Raw genomic sequence first — 22570 nt, forward strand, 5'->3', positions numbered from 1 at the left:
GCCTGAGATGTCTCTTTCTTACTAAATGGAGGTCTATTCCTCTCAGCCTTCACCTTTTACCTATTTGATGGCAAAATTAGAAACCGCTGTGTGAAAATTCAACCACGTGAATGGAAGAATTCTTCAGATGGATCAGAGGAATATTAAAGCAGCAGTTTCTTTGAGCAGTGAGAAGCACCTGGAAGCGGCTTACAGTTATGCCAGTTCCCATGTCGCCTGTTAAGGATAAGATGGCACTAAAAATAGGTCACAAGTATACCACTTCACTTTGTGAGAATTGAGCCCTAAACAATTAAATTAGAGCTGCTGGAATAACTAGTGTGTGAAGAAGAAATGAAAAAGGTTAAATATTTGATGGAGTGGTGTCAAAGCATCGCATTAGTATTTTGCCCGTGCTTCATGGCTTTCCTGACAAAACTTGTAAGCTCAGCAGCAGCACTTCAGTAGTGCCATCTGAATACATAAAAGCATTCTAGTGAAACTTGTAACCAGAAAATCTGCATGAAACTGAGAGCAGGAGATAAGTGAAAGAGAAGTTTTAGACATTTACAACTTGATCCTTCAAGAATGAGGTATTTCTTTGGTTTGCATGATTCAAGGTAATATCCTAAACTTCAAGCTCCCTCAACTTCTTGATATTATCCACTCATACTCCAGTATGGTTACTAATTGTCTTAACAACAACGGCTAACTTTTGCAATCTGAGTAATCCACAAGTTAGCGATGGAACTTTGATTTAAAAGGTGTTGTTGCTGAAGTGCATGAATACAGCCAAAGTCAGCTTGGGAGCAGGATAAGCGTCCCAGTCCTGCAAACAGATATGACCCTCCAGGTACTCGTTTGAATCAGCAATTAAGAAGTCACACTTTTAAGCTGTGGGTTTTTTCACTTGGTATCTGTAGTTCAATGTAAGGAAATAACAGGTCTACTGCTAACTGGGACTTTACAGGGGGGAGCAATGAAGATGACCTTTGGCAGCCCTCTTCCTGAGCCAGAAGGTGGTGGTTCTGTCCTCCACACCAGGCTTTTGGGACCTAGCCAGAACTAACACCGCAATCTATTGTGTGCTATTCTTTGGATGAGACATTATAGATTTGGGTTCATTGCTACAGATCTCACGAAACATTTTGAAAACAGATGGGGATAACCGATGCTTTCTGGCCAGCATATCCTCTATCACACAACACGACTGCAATATACCTTCTGTCAACAGAAATAGGATGTCACACTGAAATCTATTTTATCAGCCACTGCTGGTCGTATCATAACTGTCACTCATGACAGTCTCCTATCACTGTGGCCCTACTTTTACCAACTGATTCCCTCAAGAGATACTGTATGATTTCAGACAAACTTCATTATAGACTATAGAGTAAGCAGAGTCCTTATTCTCTTCTTTGAACTACCTGCCATCTCATTTTGAGCCGAGGCAAGCAGTCAGCATGTTAGCTGCTTAACTTGAGGTAACTGAGTAAGCAGCGAATTTGTTTCCAGTGAAACTCCACAGAGCTTGGCACTAGTATTTTTCAGATAAATATTATTTTAAAAGTCATAAAATACTAATAACTTAAGACTTTCCAAATAGTTGGGAAATATTTCTATTGTCCATAGAAATAACTATGACAAATCAAAATCAATTATCATGTGATCAAATGTTTTGCTAGGTAGTAAACTCTGAGGTTTCTTTTCTGCACCAAACAGGGAATTTCAGACTGACCAAAACTATAAATATCTTTCCATAACCTGATAATTTGTATGCTTTTCAGTTAAAATATTATAGCACCATATTCTCACTTTACCTGGCTATACTGAAGAGAGGCACAGGAAAATCTTCTGTACGTGGCTCTCATGCCACTTTGATACTTCCATTTCTACATTAAAGTCTATAAAAAAACCCCCAACAAAACAAATAAAAAATATTCTTTAAAAAGAACACAGTTGTCATTTTCCTGATGGCATACAAAATGTTTCCTCTTTTTTAGTTCTTTCTGCTTACTTTTTCACAGGAGGAGAAAGATATCACAAACATGAAGCATGAAAGGAAGGGACAAGAAAATCCACATCACAGACAAAATCTACATGATTTTGGTGGGAATAATGGATCCAATCCACCAAATAGCTTTTGAGAAGCAGCTAGACTTCAAGAAAATATCTTCTTTTCAAAATACACTCAAATAAAACAATATTTTGACAACTGGGAAGTACGTAATTTGTTCTACACTTCTTTCCATATGCTTCTGTGCCTTGTCTCTAGAGACAAGTCTAAAGCTGAGATTCAGTATAAAACAATACATGAAACACCATGAAAAAAGAATCAGCTCCTTGCCAACATCAATAGAATGAACACTTTTTCAGACCAATAAAAGCGATATTTGTGTAGGTTCTTATGTTATTTTAGATACCTTAGGGCCTGATTGTGCAGTTAATTGGATTCAAGGGAGTGCCACAAAGTATAGGTGGTATCTGTCAATAATAACTGTTACTAAGAGTAGGGAGATGGTTTAGAAGTAAAAATACAGACTAGATATTCCAGGAATGTTTATTTTTCTACTGAGAATACAAAAATATTTATGTACTTTTATACCTCTGTAGCAGATGTCATATTATTTCTGATTAAAATTGCATGCCAATAATAGATTTCTCTCAGGCACAGATTAAAATCAGCTTCTATAGCTAATTCCGCAAACTAAAAATTTCCACTGCGTTTGCCAAAATGTCCTCCATATTTTCTGATACAAATAGGTAGACAGATACAAATAGGACATCAAGAATGAAAGTCAGAAGACACAAGTATTCTGAATATCTTCTGAGAGCTCATTCATTTAGAGACCCCACTACCTGTGGATAATTTATGTGTGCTCATTCCAGCTATTGCTGATTTAAAATATTAAGACAGCTCACAACTCAGTAAAGAGACTCTTAGGCTTGAAAGATTGGATAAGGCAAAAAGAACATGCTTGCTGAGCATGCCAGATGAAAAATTTATAATTTTAATATCTTTGTATTTCCATATTCTATTCTATGTTCATCAGAAACTGAAGCATGGAATAGCAGTTACTTTATTTCTTTTCTGCCTCCAGGTATACACCAAGGCATCAAGCTGATAGGTTGGTTCATATAACACCAGGTCTCTTATCACTCCAGATAATTTATTTTTAATGAGAATCAAGTGTTTTCCCAGTACAATGTTGATGCAATATGACTGCCTTTTCAGTTTCTAAAGATGTATAATCGTTAAATGGATACAAATATTGATAAAATATCATTCCTTACATGACAGCCAATGTGCCATGCAAGGAGCTTTTCAGTGATGAGTCCTAGGAAATAAATTACACATCATCTGATTTTCAACACAATGAAATATTTCCTCAATATATAAGGTCTGAATTGCTGAGCTGCTTTAGACTTTTCACTTCTGCATTAATTAGCCTATTCACAATTACCTGGAAGTCCTTCACTATGTGTAAGAGTGCTGTTTACTTGGCTTGGTTCCTGGAGAACGGGCACTAAGGCTGTACGTGGAATTGAGTTTACAGAAATGCACAGACATGTCAATTCCATGCATTAAACCATAGCATAGGAGATGGTCCTCTGACATAATAGGATGCACAATATATGCACAGGGTCATGCCGGATGTTACGGCAGTACGCTAAGCCATGCAATAGGAGAAATGAGGGTATTAACTAGAGAACAGAGAACGTGTCTTACCACAGGGCACCTTTGCATGTGAGACTTTGCTTACATGTACATGATCCTTATCAAGTACAGGTTAACTCCTTGTGTGATTCTTGGCAGAACCAGGGCCCTGCAATAAAAGTAAAAAAACACTGGAAACAGTTTAGGTTGCCTACATCAACATGATGCCAAAAAAGTATTAAGAATCACATTTCACCTAATAAACTATTTAGGGAACTGAAAACAAATCTTTCACTTACAGATTGCTGGAAGTGAAAGACACTAAGACTTCTTCTGAGAGGCATTTAATAGATGTGAGTCAAGTTATATAAATCAGATTAATAAACACAAAAATAAAGGAAAACAAACAAAAAAGGGCTGTACACATTTGAAGGTATACTTACAGTTAGCATAACCTTCCTTATAGGCAAATGACCGTCAAATTCTGTGATTCTGTTAAATTCTCAAAATATGTCAAAAAAGAATTTTATAACCTTAAAAGTAATGTTTCAAAGTTTTCTTTTAGGTTGGGTAGTCACTGAGGTCCTCCCTCCTACCTAGACTAAGCCCCATGCAGTACAGCACTTTTTCAGACCAGAAGTTAAGTGGTACACTTGGAGCTTTGGTTTGTGCCCGAATGACTTGGCAAGACTAAATTCAGTGATAATGAAACTTCACAGATTTACAGACATCCTGAAAACAGTAAAAGCGAGTTCAATATTATACTCCAGGATATAATTACAGCACTGAAATATTTTCATAAAAAAAATTAAAGAAAAATATGCAGAGGAAGAGTCAGAAATCGTTCACAGAACTGAACAGTCATATCAAAAGACAACTACAAAGAAGAAACCTTGCCAGCCCCCCAAAAATGATATATTTGTTTGAACTGGTGGTTTCAGTAATTAATTTTCAAAATACTTAAGTTTCAAAATATCTTAAAACATTCACTCTAGTGTGTAAGAAGCAGTGACTTAGCTGAGAACATTACTAGGTAGCTCTGCAGTAATTAGCAGTGTACTTTAGAAGTGCTTAAACACAGGTCATGATGTCCTTACCAGCGATTGCTCCCAAAAGATGAAGAAGTGCAGTCTTTTAGGCAGCGAGCAATTTAGGATCAAAACCTAGCAATGAAGGTGTTTGAAATTAATAGGTGAAGAGGGGCAACAAAGTATCCCCAACACTTACCATTCTGTTGAGAAGGTACAAAAGTTATGAACGCTTGCTAGGTGCAGAACAGTGTGATAAAATAAAAAGTTTAACCTTAAATGTTTTCTATTCCTAAAATCTGAGTTTAGCTATATGAGACAATCTACATCTACAGCAACCAACCAACCTGAATAACATTTTCTCTGTTTGAATTTCAAACAGCCTATGACAGTTTCAGAGTCTCCATCTAAAGAAAACTGTGAAATCCATCTGTTCTGATGAGCAAAAATAAATAAATGAAATCCTAACCCTTTTCACATTCCAAGCATGTCTGTTAACTTTCTCTATTAACACTCTTTGGATAGAAATAGCATATAGAATGCGCAAGAGCTAATATTGGAAAAGCTAAACAAAAGCTGTAATCAGATTTTAAAACAGACAATATAAAGTATTGTAATTAACTGGGTTGGAATAAAGTGGTCTTTATTAGTGCAAATGAGCTCATCTGCTATAGGAATGAATATTTCACAATCTAATCCAGAATGTATTGACATCAGCCAAACATTTACATTTCTTCCATGGACAGATTGTTATTGACCTTGTGATGTGACATATCTACTGTCACTAAGCTACAAAACGGGAATCGCATCCTGCCTCTCCTCTTTTATATACAGAAAGCAACTAATTTGTCAGCATGCCAGCTTTAACTAGCTGAGATGAAGGTAAGCTAATTTAATAGGAACTGTTCAATAGCTTCGACCCACCTGACACTGTCAGTTAAGGCAGCTCCACATTGCAGTGTCTTTCATTATTTCCAGCTCTTTCTTCAGACTACTTGAACAGCAAGTCAAATAATATGCTTAGGAGTCAATAGGCCTGACTTTTTCTCAAGGACATTCTTTTGATGCCAGGAACTGTCAAGTGAGAAAACACGTAGCGTGAAGGTGAGAGGACACTAATTAAATATACATAGCTCTGGCCAAAGAAGAACGAGGCACAGCTTGCTATCTGAAAACTCAGTTGCCTGCTTGACTGAGGTCACAGCTGTTGACTTGTACAAGTTCTTAAGTTGCGGTCTCAGTATGAGACGCTTTAACACTCTTAAATACTAGACAAAGGCTGTCTTCAAGGATTCTGTGTACAGTTATATGTGCTTTTGTAGTTTAAAGACAGACATAATAGATTCCTTACTTAAGTTCAGCTAAAATGAATATGTGTCTTCGTTCTATCAAACTGAGGTATTACGGTATTTCCCGAAGCCAGGGAAGAATCTACGCTTGTTACAACACGAGGGATACTATTAATCACGTGCATGCAGAAACTGACTTTTTGAAGGCCTATTTCAAAGTGCGATTCTAACCACAACACCTCTCCAGATTAAATTGGCTGTAGTGAAGAGCAGTGAGCAACAAGTAGTGTTTACATACATGCATTCGGATTATTTCACAGTCCACGTTCCCAGCCGTGTCAAACACTTTCAAGCCATGGAAGCTAACAGAAAAATATCAGATGGCCTAAAGCTTTCCTCCCTTCCCTCTGTTTTCTTTGCACTGCTGATTGCTCTCATTTAACATATGTTATTTAAAGCCAAACTCTCTGCCATCCAGAGCCGAAAGTTTATTTTATTTACATTGTACAGTATAGTACAATTTTTCTAATGGGTGCTGTTGGACATAGCTGCGTAGTGCAAGTGTTCTGCGGAGTTCCCTGAACGGTGTTACCCTGCGCTCTTACGTCGGCATGGATCCGTGCGGCGCTGTGCCAATGTGCCAGGGAGCATCCCATTTGTGCAGTACCGTAAATGAGCCCATTTACAGAGTCAGAGTTTATTGGGACTGGCTTGAGCACTCAGCCCTCTGAGCAGAGCTATACTGCAGGTGGACTGATATCTCCACATCTGCTCCATGAGGCTTAGAGTGCTCCGGCTCAGTCTGGGAGTCACTTCAGCTGTGACGCAGGCGTGTCTTTGGAGATGAGCAAATAATAGTAGTTACAAAGTTGAAATATTTCTTACATATCCATAAAATAAAAAATCCAAATAGTATTACTGATATTTGATTGTTCTTGGTAATAACACATCCAAAAAGCTGTCGGAATACCATCATTTTGACCCGAAAGTTGTGGCATTAGGTGTATTTCCATCTTGCCAAGTACCACTCTGACCTGCAGAGTCTTACTTCTACCGTGCTACGTATGACACGATATGTGGATTTTCAGCCTTCCACAAACACCTGGGTAGCAATGGCCCATACCTACAAATGCATTGGGGTTTTTTTCTCATATATTTGTATGGGGAGAGGAGACTTTGTAAAGCAGTTTACATGTTATGAGGACTATTCCTCCCCCTTCAGACTCAAGGGTAATCAAAACCCACATTATCTGTAACTGGACAGCTGAGGAAGTGCTCAAAACTGGGCTTATATGAGAGAAAAATTATGCAAATTAACACATTTAATAGTTGCATAATTTCACACTAACAACTAAGCATTTCAAACTCCAACATTTACTATTCCTAGTACATAAATATAATGGCATATTGTATTCACCCTTTATGGTTTCCAGCCCCTTGCAATTTAATCAGTCTGTGGCCAAGGAGAGAGCGTTTTTCTGAAAACTGAACTCTTCCTCCCAGTTTTCCCTGCTGACCACACAAATGACATTCCACGTTTAATTTATAAGAACGACCTTTGTTCATCAGCCATCACAAAGAAGAACAGGGGAAAACAAAAGTTCTTGTGTTCTTCAGAGACTGGACTTGACCTTCCTCTTCCCTCCACCAGACTGTTTTTAGGTCTGAAAGCTGTGGGATTAAATATTGTCTGAAAAATAACTAATATGCCATTAAACTAAGTCTCCTGGACTATTTGAGAGCAATCACAGGTCTCACTTCATAAGCTTTTCAAGTTAACAGCCTTTTTTCCCAGGTTGTAGCTGTATTACTCTCCGAACACATTTATATGTAGGTTGAGAGCAATATAGTTCATACTCCTTAGAAGCAACATGTAATACGCTATTGCTGAAGGCAAAATCTCCAGCAAGATTAACACATGCTTCACTAGATCCTGGTTTTAACTTTCATTTACCTTTGGTTGTATTTTTCATGCTTACTTGATTAACAGTCTCCGTATATATACATCAGTCCCTTCAGTTCAAGACTTAGCTGGCTGTGGGTAAGTAGGTTCCACGTGGTTGAGGGATACCCAGGAGCTGCCTTACTTACCTTGCTTGATTTCAAGGTATTCACATAATATTGTTAGAGTTTTACAAACATACTGAAATAGCAGATGCTTCCTGCCTCATTGCAATTACATATTTTTTAACATCTTGGGTGTCACACGTACAGTCCACGAAAACCTGGCTGAAGCAGCTGGCAAAACTAAACTCCACAGGTTTGGTCTGCCAGCTCGGAAGAGACTTCCTCAAAAATCCTTCTCCCATTTACTGTGAATTTGCAACAATGTAGTTGGAGGAATCCCTTATATTTATAAAAATGTAACTTATAGCAAATTTTGTTGTTTTGGGCTCACAGATGAATATTGTCTGCGTTTGCTAGTTTCATTATGTTATACACATTATGCTCCGTATTCTGATATTGCGTTACAATCACAGTCCCATCCAAAATTACAAAAAGAAAAATTATATGGTTTGGTCTTTTCAAAAATATACATTGTTTCCAGAGTATTTTTGAAGTATAGTAACAGAGAGAGGAAATACAAACACAACCGTCAAGAAAACTGTAAGTGACAGTAGCTTGTGATAGGGGCAAACTGGATGAAGGCAAAACGTTCAAGAAAAATATTTCTGACTTACTGCTGACCCTGAAACAATTGCAATATATTGATGGTAGATAAGAAATGTGAGATACTAAGATTTCTAGAAAATAATACATCGGCTCTCTACCCAATGGCTGTTCTGTAATTAGTGCACCTTAGGCACTGACCCACTTTTAAAAAAAAAAAAATCAGAAAAAATAAAGTTATTTTCCTCCCTTCATTTCTTCAGGGCAAGAAGCATGTCAGTGTTTGTAAACTGTTATGTAAATGCATAGCACTACACCAATTTTGTTAACAATGAAATAATTCCATTTCTATGCACAACATGCAGATATTAAGAGTAACCCTTTTGTAACCAAGGACTCTATGCAGGAGCGTATAACCCAGCATGGCATAAAGCAAACCCCACAACAGCGGCTGTATTACATCACTCCATCTCGCAGCATCATGAGCACGTTACAGGTCGTTTCAGACCTGGCCTTAAGAGCAACTGCTCCTGAAGCAACCCCCAGTGCGACACGCTTGGTGACTGCAGCTGGTTTGCATATGACTGGCTCAGTCTGTCGGCCGAGTACGTGTTCTGCCGTGCCAAATAATGTCCTACCTGTATTTTGGAGATGTAACAAATCACCTTTCCCTTTCCTTGTCGCTTTTGTGACATGAGAACATCTCTTTCTTTTGTCTCATTTGAATGTATAAGGAAATATTGAGTATCTTTTTATGGTAAACAGAACTTACTGCATAGCAACAACTGAATTGGAGACAGTATTCTGGGTAAGCGCAGGAAATGATTTGCTGGCTCCAGTGAATTGTTAAAAGCATTCGACTTGCAAGTAGTCTTTATCGTGCAACTCAGAATGAGATTTTTATACAAGCCCTGTGCTTGTAATGCCGTCCTCATTCAGGTCGCAGAAGGAGCACAACCACAGCAGTGTAGTGTGGGCAGGGAAATGAGCAAAAGGGTCTCTGCTGGTTTAAAGCGGCATCCTAGGGATGCTCTAGAGCATCCTAGTGAAGTTATCTGCCTTGTACAAGTCATGGATCAGTGACAGATCTAGCCTACAAATAACACTTTATTATCTTTAAAACTGAAATTTTAGAATGGATTATATGTTTACAGGAACTGTATGTACAGCTTTCTGATTTTTCTGGGTGTTTTAAGGTTTGGGGAGATATCAAAAGTTTAGCAACATGATAGAACATTGAACAACTCATAGGTCTAACAAGGGCACGGGTCATGTTTCCAGCTAAGACTTTCAATTTTGGATTAAAGTTAAAGCGAAAGGGTTTCCATCATCCACATTTCTTTCATAAAATTTGGGATTTCAGACCGGTTGGTTAGGTGCCCGTTTTGCAAGAACTCTAATACATAATCACATTTGTTTCTTTTGTTTGGGGAGGCTTTTGGTTTGGGGGTTTTACTCCAAATAACATAAAATATGAAACTATGCTATTGGTAGTGTATGCGTCAAAATTTAAGGTCACTTGTAGTTTTAAATCAAAGATTATTTTCCCAGAGTAAGGGTGAGACCTATTGTATAGTAACCAATCTTTGCTGGAATTAAAAACCCTAATGATAAAAATCAATCCTGACATTTATCTATAGCTTTTGCAAAACCCAAATAACTTTTATATTTAAAAAATAAACAATAAAATCTGATATCTGATTTCACATTTCACGATAACCTAGATAGCATGCTGATTTAACCTCACTATATTAGAATACCATATTCATATAATCCCTCATCTGTATATAGATTCAATGATGAGATTTGTTTCTACATGTACTCCTGTGCATTTTCTAGGGCCTAAGTATGTGATAAATTCTATACATTCTTTAACTTGGATACCAATCCACACCTTTTTCCTGCACAAACGCTTTTTCCATCCACACCGGAGGGTAAAACATTATATTTTTAACAGTTACAGCAGTGAAAAATTGTATTTACACTAGCTTTTTTGAACATTACTATGTATTATGCTAGTTTAAAGCCAGAATCCTCAGCAGCCAGCTTCTACTATTTTAAAATAGGCTGGAGGTCATCACGTCACTTGAGCGATCACTTCTTACCAGAAAAAGATGTTCACTCATATTCATTATATTTATTCTTGGCATTATAAACACTGACATTTGACCTGTTCCAAAAGGACACTTGCATGGAACTGAGTGCAAGCAGGTTCTTGCTTCATCAAGAAAAAACAACTACCAACAGCTGATGAAGATCACGCCGTAATCTAAATCTACAACAAGAGTACCAATGCTATCTATCTGCCTGAAAAACATTGACTGAAGATGTTTTAACAGCATTTTCAACATAACTCCTTTGTTATAAAATCTACTACCAAGAGTATATTATAAGGCCATTTGATCGATCCATGGTATTTAGAGGTATTAAATATTCCACCATATTGGTCAAATCACCGAACTGAGACCCTGAGAATTTAGAAATCACATCCATGCTTACCACTCCAATGCTGCTCTGGTTCAGACCATGTATTTTGTAGCACTTTTCAGATTATAAAACTAGCCTTTAAATTAATCAATTAAACTAATGACATAGTTCTTCAACAAAAAGTTATAAAAGATCATGTTACATGTATTGATTTAAGAAAAGATATGACAGAGGTGTATAAGATAATGAATGATATGAATCAAAATGCACCATCTCATCATAAATGATCTGAGAGTTAATGAAAACTGGGAAGTAATTATTAAAACAGCGCAAATTTTTTTTTTTTAATATAATACATAATTAACACATGGAACTCATTGCTTCCAGGCATCATTTAATGAAGAAGTTTATGAGGCTGGGGGTTTTTAAGCTTTGTGTGGATAATAAGAAATTTCACGTATATTCCAGAAGGCATATTGTGCTCCAAGCTAAAGACCAGGGATATCATTTAAAAGCCAAGACTCAAAAAACAGAGCATACATTTCAGGTTTATAATCCACTAAACCATGAATATGCTACTGTGCACTATATCATTACAAGTCACAAACAGATACACTTAAGGAATTTATCATTCTATTAAAACCACTTCAATGTTAGGTAGGGACCAAATGACAAATTACAGCTCACTACAGAAAGCAGATCCTTCTAGGCTTCACGTGTCAAGACCCAGAAACACCGTTGATAAACCTCAACATTTCAGTCTGAAATATGGCACCTTCGAAAGCATTAAGAAGAGCTCAAATGGATGAGATCAAAGAAACCTCAATGTCAATGACCTGTCTGTCTCCATGTGGACTCTTAAGGAAAAAAATCAGGAACAGGACAAGTTTAGAGTGATACTTGCATGGAAATGCTCCAATTATCTATCAGTTTGAAGCTAAAAGTTTTCCTGACTTCCTGAGGTTTTTCTCTATCTGGAAAACCTGAATAAACTTTCTCTGCAGAAAGCTTTCAAGCCTCTTCTGGAATCCATGTATATTTAAGTATTCATAGCATAATACTAAACAAAAGATTGCTTTTTAAGAGAAAGATCCTTGTCCATATACATAAATTTTCATTTAACTGCATAGCAAGTTAAAACTTCATTTATAAGGGCTGTATCTCAATTGGAATATGCAGTTACATAGTATTTTCCACTTCTCCAGGCATATATGCTGCTCTAACATTTTGGTTTGATCTGTAAGATCATATTTCCCCCCAAAATGCTTTTGTTTACTCTTGTAGATTTACAGCCTGAAGTGGACATATTGACTTGATGGAAGTAGATGCAAACAGAATTTTAGAAACGTAGAAAAGTGTGTTTAAAACAATCATTTGACTATTATCCTAAAAGAAACAGATCAAGGAAAATAACTACCAATAATGCACAGACATGGTTTATTGCAAGACAATCTAATAATAAAAACAAATCTAGACTTTTGCCTAGAACAGGAAAACAAATATTTTTCTCTAGCATTAATGATTTATTTAAAGTCTCTTTAGAGGGTTCTGAAACCACATAAAGCCTTGTTTTGCAAAGATTCCTCAGGAAAAAAAAAAAAAGTTAAAATAAAAGCACTCTGGAATCAATGGTTAAGTTCAGATCACAGCTGAGCTGGTGAGAAATGGAGGCGAGGAGTATGTACATAGCTATGGATACAGACACATGAATCTATATCTGCCAAATGCAAAGTCATAAGGAGAAGAAAAAACCTTGTCCATTATTTGTGAGGTTAGTTCTTTTCCAAATTTGCTATTTTGAGTTAAAATGATAATTTCTAAACCACAAACTTACATTTAACATACATTTCCATTCTTGTGAATTCCTACTTGGAAGAAAAAAAATCCCCTAAACTAAAACATTTTTATACCCAAGAAACTAATTTTATCTACAATCTGAAGAAATTCTTATGTTAAGGACAATAGAAATGTATAGATTACCAAATCAGAATGTACAGTGAGACTCAGTACCTAATTAATTATCTTAAATGATAATACATGTTAATGTGCAGCTATATAAGGGTATCTTATATAAAGGTACATCAAGTATGTGAACTGGATTCAAAATAAAAAGCATTTTTCCCAAGTTAATTAAACTACCATTTCAACAATTGGTTATAGTATAAAATTATACTAAAACATGTATTGGACATATATAACTAATATCCCAATGTCCACTCAGACTATGTATATGCATATTTAGTATAACATGTATTAAATATTTGTATAAACATCTACCCTATTTTATTAACACTGGTAAACACTGCCCCCCAAAGAATCTCTTCTGATGAAATCAGAAGAATTTTGTGTAAACGTAGATGTTTTTCTAATACTAAGGCTTAGAATATTGACCATCGAACTATTTTGAAACAGAAAATTGAAATTATGTGAAAATCATCTGCTTTCAGAAAAAAAAAAAAAATGTTTAATTGTCAACACAAAGGAAATAATTTTGCAACTAAGTTTCCTAAAGCAGTTACACCTTTTATGGAATTAAGCTGGACAGAAAATGGAAGAATTTCAAGTAACTGGAAAAAACCCAACACAAATCCACACTGCACTGCAGACAGCAATACTCCAGACTTTGGAGACTGCCCTAGTCATCACCTACAGCCAGAACTTTTTTTCCTTTCTTTGAGGATGTAAATAGGCAAAAAGAAACAGCTTCAACATGAAAAGCTAAGGATACTCTCCTTTAAAGCCTAAGCAGTTAGACTGATATTTGAAATCTTGGGTCTCCCCCATCCTAATTTAGTTCTTTTATCACTTCGATATTAGGAGGATGCATCATCATGAACTCACAGTTGCCCATCTAGCTCGTTATTTCCTTCTCTTTTTATCCCAAATAATTAAAAATAAAAGGTGTAAAAGATCCCAGTTTATCTTGTGTTAAGCAGTTCACGACACAAAAGATGACTAGAAGGAGAGGTCCATCTTATTGGAAATGGAAAGTAGAGTTAGAATAGATTTGATTCAGTTTCTTTGACTTCCAGTCTGGTTACCAAATCAAAAACGCAAATAATTTGCGTAGCACTAGGATAGATTCTCTTTTTATCAGCAACCACCAGCTATAAGTTGGACTGAAACTCATAGCTATTGATCTCCACTTAAAGAGACCCAGGCAGACTTTTAAGACTGCAGGAATTCCTCTAGTTTCCATGGATGGGAAAGGAGGAGAACTGAGAAGATGGTAATAAGCAAAGTATTTTGTGATATGCAGATGGTAAGAAGCTAATTTCCATCTGACTTTTTTCTCCACTGGGTAATTATGCTCTCCCAAGCAGAAGCTTTATGTCTGCCTTGAAAGCAATAGCCAGCTCTCTGGAAGTAACCTACTTTGTATATTGGGACAGGGGGAAGGGAGTTTTGCAAAAGTATTTTTTATCTTTTTTGGTTAGAATTTTTGTGCTGTAATTTCACTTCAAGTGGCTAGTGTAATTACAGGTTAAATTTGGCACCTACACTACTAATCTAATATTTTCCTAACTCATTTAAGCTATAACATAAGAGGATAGAAAATTAGTTTTAGGCTTCTGTAATGTAATTATTACCTTTTATAAAAAATAAAAATGTGTACCCAATTAGTAAATAATGAAAACTAATTTCCTTTTGGTAGTTGGCAAAAAAAATAAATGTGTAATTTCTGTCTTACAAATTTTTTAAATTACCTGCTGTACATGACCAATTTTTCTTCCCCTTACTAAGTTCTGTAAGGACTTTTACACGAATAAACATCAAAATTCTATAATTACAAATTAGAATCACTGATTACATGTATTTACAGTAATTACATAATTAGCAATAATTACATTAATTATACAAACAATAGACTGTATTGAGTAGCAATGAAAAACAAGACCATTCTCACATATAAAAACATGCTTTGAGCTAGGAGAAAAGGATTTGTCATTGGCACTAAAACGCAGAACCAAAGCAGAGAGCAACACCGCTGTATTATGCCCTGTTTTGTTCAAGCACTGAAAACTCTTACATCCCAAATAATGTATTATATCCCAAATAACATAAAAATCTTATATCCCAAATAACATATGCAGAACTAAGGAATACACAATAGATGTGGAATACATTAGGGATAAGGATTTCTTTTTCAAAAGCACCTAACTCTTATTTTGTAGAGCCTGACCCTGCCTGTGGCTGCACAATCAGCTTAAACCCGATCGTACTATGGGCCACCAATGTGTGACCTTGGACGTGGTACTGCTTCCCCTGCTGCGTGCTCCCACCCTTTCCCTTGTGCTGCCTCTGCTGTCAGTGTGGCCACTGAGCTCAAACATTCATGGTGCCAACTATTTTTATTTGGCATTGTTAGTTTGCTGTCAAGGCACTCCAGATTATCCCATGGCTGCGGAAGCACTAGAGCTGAAGGGAGAACAAAACTCACCTTTTGAAAGGCAGCATTATCTTAAATCAAAATAAGCAGACAGTGAAACTGCAAATTTAGGTGCTTAAATTAGATAAACATGGATGCAAAATCAAAGAAAGTCAGCACCCGGAAGGTACAGGCACTCTGGGGACACCTCACCGTGCATCAGTTGTGCACAGAACCTACTGCAAGTAGAGTAAGAGGACATCACTGGAAGGAAGGTAAGAAACAGAGAGAGATATTTTCCAAAGAAAATGACAAACCATGTCTTCTTCATGACTTAACAGTGACCATTCTTTGGTCACAGTTAGTAACTACATAGAGAGAGAGTATTTTTGTCTGAACCTTGTAAGAAAGAAATTACAGTTACATCTGCAATGCTAATTATGTCCCTACCAAGGTAAAGAACCACCGATCACAGCCAACCAGTACGTTCCTCTGAGCTTCACATCATGCTGTGTCCCATTCTTTCACGTGGGGGATTTTGTTGTTGTTGTTGTTGTTCAGTAGGGTGTGAGGACTATATCGCAGCCCACCTGAATAACGGTATCTATGGCCTGAAACGACAGGTATGCTTTAAGCAGCTGGGGGTGTAGGCTTCAGAGCAGGTGAGCTTCCTGAGAGCGTGAAGCTTGCTGTAGTCGTGTCCAAGAGAAGGGCTATCCAAACCTGGGTCTGTCTCCCCAACACTGCTCACTGGGACAAGTCCCTGCAGCAAGTGATCTCCAGAACCACACCTGGGTTTGAGAGAACTTAAAGAAAGAACTAATTAGTTCAAACCAAAAGAGAAATCATCAGTGAATTGGTATTTATGCAACACGGATGATCGGGGGACCAGGAAATAGAACTGAACAAGGAGATAAATTACTTGACAGCATAGTTGTTCCTGTTACGTTTATGAGAGTTGTAGTGACTAGCTTTGGTGCCTGGGTACATTTCTCTCTTTATTACAGCTTTGATGTTCAGAAACCTTGACTAAGTTAAATTGCACATCTGTTTTTAGTTGAAAAGTGAATTGCAAATCAAGACTGTTTGTTAGGTGAAGGACTACAGGAAATAGTGTGCTCGGAGTGCTGAGGGTGAGGCAACCTTGGGTAGTCAATACAGGCAGCTGCTCTGTGGGTTTCACTAAATCTGTGACATCTGTATTTTCTGTCAGAGAGGTGCAAAAGAATTCAGGCCAAAAATTCCTAAGTTAGCTGGGTTGGACTCCTCTCAGGTCAAGAATACACATAGTTCTGTCAGCATGACGTTAAGCTCAAGCTCTTAGTTTGGAAGGTGCCGTGCTAATACCACTCTAAAAGTTCTGACTTACAGCGTGTGGAGCTACAGTCAGTTCTCAGCTAGTCTAGGGATCAATGTCCTGTCATTTATTCTTGTTTCCCAAGGAAGTGTGCCAGGGATACCAAGGAAGAAATCATGTGCACTGAAGTCCATTTAGGTCAAGGAAGCAGAAGAGTATATATGTTGAATGTGTAAGACCCTCCAGAGCAAACTGCTCAGCAGCTATGAAGCGGTGTAGATAGGAACAGTCAATCACATACGTAAAGCCATTTTCTCTGTTAATTAAGATTTTGGTATAAAGTAAATTATCAAAATATTAGTTGTTTGTGCTGACATCTAAGTAAAATTGTTGCTTAATATATATTCAATACCGGTTTTGAGCACAGGTCTGCACAATTGTTATCAATATGCCACCATGTGCTCCACCTATACTCACCTGCTTTTAACTTTGTTGTCAAATGATCACTCCATCCAAAAAACCCCATAATATTATGATACTATGCTTAATCTAAGGATTAGTAGGACAGCAGAACCACAGTTTGGTTTAGTTACTAGAATACCTTGACATCAAAGATTTAAACGTAGGGCAGGTCTACTAGTTCAATAAAATGCCAAAGCTTCTGCGGTCCACTAGGATACATCTTGCTCATTATCTGCTCTAACCCTTATTCCTCAAAACCACAATGAGTTGCAGGTAGAGCAGTTACTGTTTAGAAATCTAGCTGCAGTAGTCTGATTTAAACACTTTAATTATGCTGTTCTCATGCTACCTTTGTATTTAGTGAATGACAGCACTGGTGAAGGTTTAATGAGCTGTGAAAGACTATACAAAATGTACGGGATCAGAAAACCTGCTTCTGGTAATTTACATGAACAGTTACATCGAAGTGCCAGAATCTATGTCATGATCCATTGTTAATATAGTCTCTATGTTCCTTCTTAAGATTGGTTGGAATATAATTATTTTCAAGTCTCCAAGCTAAACCTGTCCATCCTGGTTTTCCTTTATCTGAATCATTCATTGATACACAAAAAGCCTGCCTGTGAACATCAACTCCCTAGAGGTTTTAACTGTTAAAATATTTGATATGTTCATACTTTCCACCTAACCCAAGGGTTTTTTTAAGAGAGAATGCTCTACATTTGTGTTTAAATCTCAGTCACAGGCTGCTAGCAGATTTGCAGACTGCCAGTATTCCCTGCTACGATACCTGTAGGCACGTAGCACTGCTCACAAACCTGATAGAGGCTCTGGAAGAGTGAACCGATGCATTACCTTACCTTGCACGTACATTTGATCTTGTGCTTTTTCCAGCTACCCAGAGTGCCAGAGCTTTTACTCTTTGCACGTTTTAACTGAGAACAAGCTGTTTCCTGAATGCAGTATTTTTTTTCTGAAGACCACTGGTATTCTTGCAAAGTGTCCATATCAGATATAATGCTGCTTACCTTAGGGGACTTAAAAATCATATCTCAGAGGGACACAGATTAACATAGTAATCCTTTAAGCCAAGTCAGATAGTGTTATCTCATTATTTGTAGTTATTCCCTAACAAAGAACTTTTCATCTTCTATATACTCATCTGCCATACTCAGAGGCCATTTAATTTAAGAAATTCCTATTATTAAGAAATCCTCCATTTCTATCTGAGTGTCTCAGCTCAGGAAATAACTTGACATCATTGATTCATTAAGTACATAGATAACCAAAAGCTACCTCCCACATAATAAGAAGGGAAAACTGTAGGAAACAAACCAGAAACAGAATTGATGAATGTTCAATAATTTTTTTTCCCCCCTGCTAAGGCACCTTCAATTCAGAGTATAAAATATAGTTTAAGTGTATACAAAAATTCATCAGGAAAAATAATTCACTTTTAGCCCTTTACATATACATACATGGGTGCTATTACTGTTAAAGGATCTATTTCTGCAGTCTACAGAATGCTCAAAAGTAAATTAGAGGATGACTCAACTGCAGTAACATGGCTAATGCTGTAACACTGACATGGAAGATAAAGTTATAAAGGCTGGGAAGTAAAACATTCTTTATTGCCAACTTGTGAAAGATTTAAGGGAAAAAAATCTGCATAAAAAAAACTTTTTCTTTTTTTTTTTTTTTTTTTACAGTTCTGTTTACAGAATTTTTAAAACCAACTACAGAAATATAAAATAATTGCCTGGAGAAGTCATGCAAAGAATCTTGCCCTTGGTGTTACAAACATCAGATTCATAAACCATTTTTACCTGAATGTTCCTAACACGCTCAACAACACACCTGCTTAACATCTACTTCTGAAATAACTCAAGATGATCCAAAAACCAGAAAAACAGCAGCACAAGATAGAAAAGTTATTGTGCAACAGAGAAAGGAAAGAGACACAGGAAGGAATTCTCTATAGTCTGGGCTGATGTGGATCTGGAGAAGTGAAGGCTGGGTTGCTATTCAATTTCCAAAGGATGAATCCAAAATAAAGGAAACATTTTCCTTCTTGTATGTCAGTTCTGCACATCAATCATGTTATATGGCACGGAGGCAAAAAATAGGAGAAAATACAGTGCACAAATAAGTCACCTTCTGAATGCCTCGGGTTTTTTACTTTTATGTCATTTTGCTCAATGGCCCCATTTGTCCAAATCACACATGCCCACACTTTTAATTTTTCTCTACGTACTTTAAGCATAAGAATTATTGATTGCAAATAATCAGTGTCAAGTGTCCAACGGCGCTTGTCCAAGAGCTGTTACAAAATTCTGCATCCACACTGGGATTAACCCCAGCTTTAATTATGCTGTGTAGGGAGTTTGTTTTAATGTCAAAGCCACATGTTCTCTGGCATCTTTCGCAAATTGAGCATGCAGATCAGTGGGCAAAGCCCAATTAAAATAATACCACGACTCAGCAGTAACAAGAGTATGGTGACCTTCCATGGTGTTAACAAGTACATAATGTTTTGCCAGTGCTGGTACACTTGTTCCCAAAGAAGTATTTCATTATCTTGATACTTTGAAAAAAGATAACCAACCTGCTTTATATGATGCCAGTTATGGTCGTCTTTCTTTTCCATCTCTATGGCTTTTCAGAAGAAAACCCAACCAACCAAACCTCAAAATCAGTAAGATTTTTTTCTCCATCTGAAGGGTGGAAAATAAACATGCATGGAAAACAGCAAAAAATTCCTTGTTGAAGATTTTTCTCATCTTGTATTTTATACCTATCCATTTTTCAGAATTTCAGCAATTCAGGCAATGAGTTCCCTGCACAAAATGTAGGAAGAGTCATGAGTACCAGTCCGAAATCGCCTAACCAGTATAGCTAGCAGGACACAGCAAGGAAATGGATGTTTCTTTCCTGCTGAGCTACTGCCCTGTCATTATCCATACTCTCTTGTTTGGATTTGTAATTCTCATCTGGAACCAGGTGCCTGAAGCTGCACTGGTCGTACAGTTACCCTTCTAAAGCAATATCCACTTTATCTCCCTGTTGCATCATCCTTTGTTTAACAAAACTACTTTTCTTTGTTTATTTCAGAAGATCTCATTTGAAAATTTACTGAACACATGGGATAGCTGATAAATAAGTAGGTCAATTAATCTGAAAAGGTCTTAAATTGCTGTTTAACTTCCCCTGAAAAATTACAAGTGATGACAATTTATTTGGAGAAGGATTCTGCACCAGACTTCCATTAATTAACAATCCAATGTAACAATCATTCCGATTCCCAAAGGTCCTGAAGATCAATGTTATAGTATTTTCCTTACTCAAGCATTATTTATTCATACAGTAATTTGAAATTCTTTTCACTACAATATGATGATTTGTCGAAGACAAAGCATTTTCCAGTGCTTTATCTTCGGAGGAAGGTGTTAAAAAAAACAAGAGAGAATATTCTTAAGGCCAGTTACTAACAGAGAGCCACAAGATTGCATGAAATGCTGCAGAATTTTCTATTCCAAACATATAATCAGGAGTGAACTAACCTGTAACTCAGGTTAGTGTCCTAATCTAGTGTCTACATTGCTTTATTTCCCTCCTCTCTCACCCCTAAAAATAATTCCAAACAAAACCCTCCAACACAAACTTATGCTTCCATAAAGACAGATATTTCAAGAATCTCTAAAGTGTTTGGACTGGTTTAGGAGGTGGACTTTATGCTCAATTTCCACGTGCAGAAAGATATCTTGTGAATGCTCCAGTTGAGCTGTAGTCAAAAGGAATTACAGCAAAATAACTACAGTTTTAAGACCTTTCAGACTTCATCAATAAATCTCTCTTTGATGCTGTATGAAGATATGGGGAAGTTTAATCATTAATTAATGTTAATCATGTTCAGTCTTAATCAATAACAGAACTACTACTATTTTCAAAGCCCAGAGACAGTTCTGTGAGGTACAAAATCAGATTTAATTAAAGCTGTGCATGCAGAAGAGAGTTGTTAATGCTATCATAATTAGTTTGTTTAATACTGCAATTGCCAAACTCCCCTGTACCTTTTGAAAACTACTTGAATATTAAATTCATTATTTGCAGCTGCTGCAAGAGAAAGTTGGGCCGTTCACGTACAGTACACATACATGAAACTATAGAGATATGGGGATTCTCTTATCTTTCCAAGCCCATTGAAAAATTTGCTCAGAAATAAGTAGGTAGTACCCAGAAATCTGAGCATTTCTGAAGATGAAAATTGTCAATGGAAGATGCATGAGAGTCACTCACCTGTGTCCTGTCAAAAGCTGTTTTTTTATGTATGCTATGACTTTCTTTTAGCCTTCTAGGATCATTAGGTCACATCGTGGAGAATAGCAGTTTCGTCCACTGCAAGTTATTAGGAAAAAAAAGTTTCTTCTTTAACTCGCGGATCAAAAAAGGTAAGTGCTACCCATTACTCCACCTGATCTCTTGAGAGATGTCAAACTGAGCCTTTCTATTTCCCTTCTCACTTGAAAGAGGAGGTCACAACGTAAAAGTCAAATATTGAACAACCCTCCAAACTGTATTCAGTGCCAGAGGACCAGAGTCAGGGAAGAGCGGTAAACGTTATGTGAACTGTGCTCTTTTGAGACTGTTCTCTTTCCATTCCAGTTCTGCTAGTAGGTGTCCATTTTCACACATTATAAATTAGGTAAATGTTAACCTGTTCACACCGACAGCTGCCTATAATGGTACATTTCACACCCTATGCAAAGAAAAGAAGAAAAAAACCTGTTTGTTTTACCACTATTTCTCATTCGCACTAGCAAATGTCACTGGTCAAAGGACTGTTTGATACCATGGTTTTGGTGAGAAGCAAGACAGTGATGTGCTCTGATTTTTACTTGATTATAATCTAAGATTTTCTTTTGAAAACTAAAATCTGTATATTTTTAAATTTATAAAAATAGAAGTTATCCCCTGCATTGAGTCTTAGCTTACCTAAGTGTTAATGTAGGAATTAATACTGCAACACATACCAATGTTTCATTCATTTGGATAGCTACCTTGAGCTCACATGTATAAAAGTAAGGAAGTACATAAAAATTTGTGAGCTCAAGACCTTAAAACCGCAACCATTCTCTAGCAGTTAGATTTGACTGAAATCCAACAGTAAAATAATCCTGTAGCATTAAATAAACAAAAGACAAAAACACAAAATGGAAATTCATGAGCAAGCGTGTCACCACACACAATAAAGAATACCATTGATTAGCTGCCTGAATGTTTGTTACTGCTCTTTTGGCTTTTTTGAAAAGTAAGCACAGAGAGAATTTTGCTCTGTATTTATTTTCCTGTCCTTAAGCATTCCTGATTGCTGCAAGATTCAGTCTTGTTAAAGAGCAGTCTTGCATCATTATATATTTCATTGACCATTTACTGTAATGCTGAATGACTGAT

Source organism: Balearica regulorum, chromosome 11 (assembly GCF_011004875.1).
Source record: "Balearica regulorum gibbericeps isolate bBalReg1 chromosome 11, bBalReg1.pri, whole genome shotgun sequence".
Classification (NCBI taxonomy): domain Eukaryota; kingdom Metazoa; phylum Chordata; class Aves; order Gruiformes; family Gruidae; genus Balearica; species Balearica regulorum.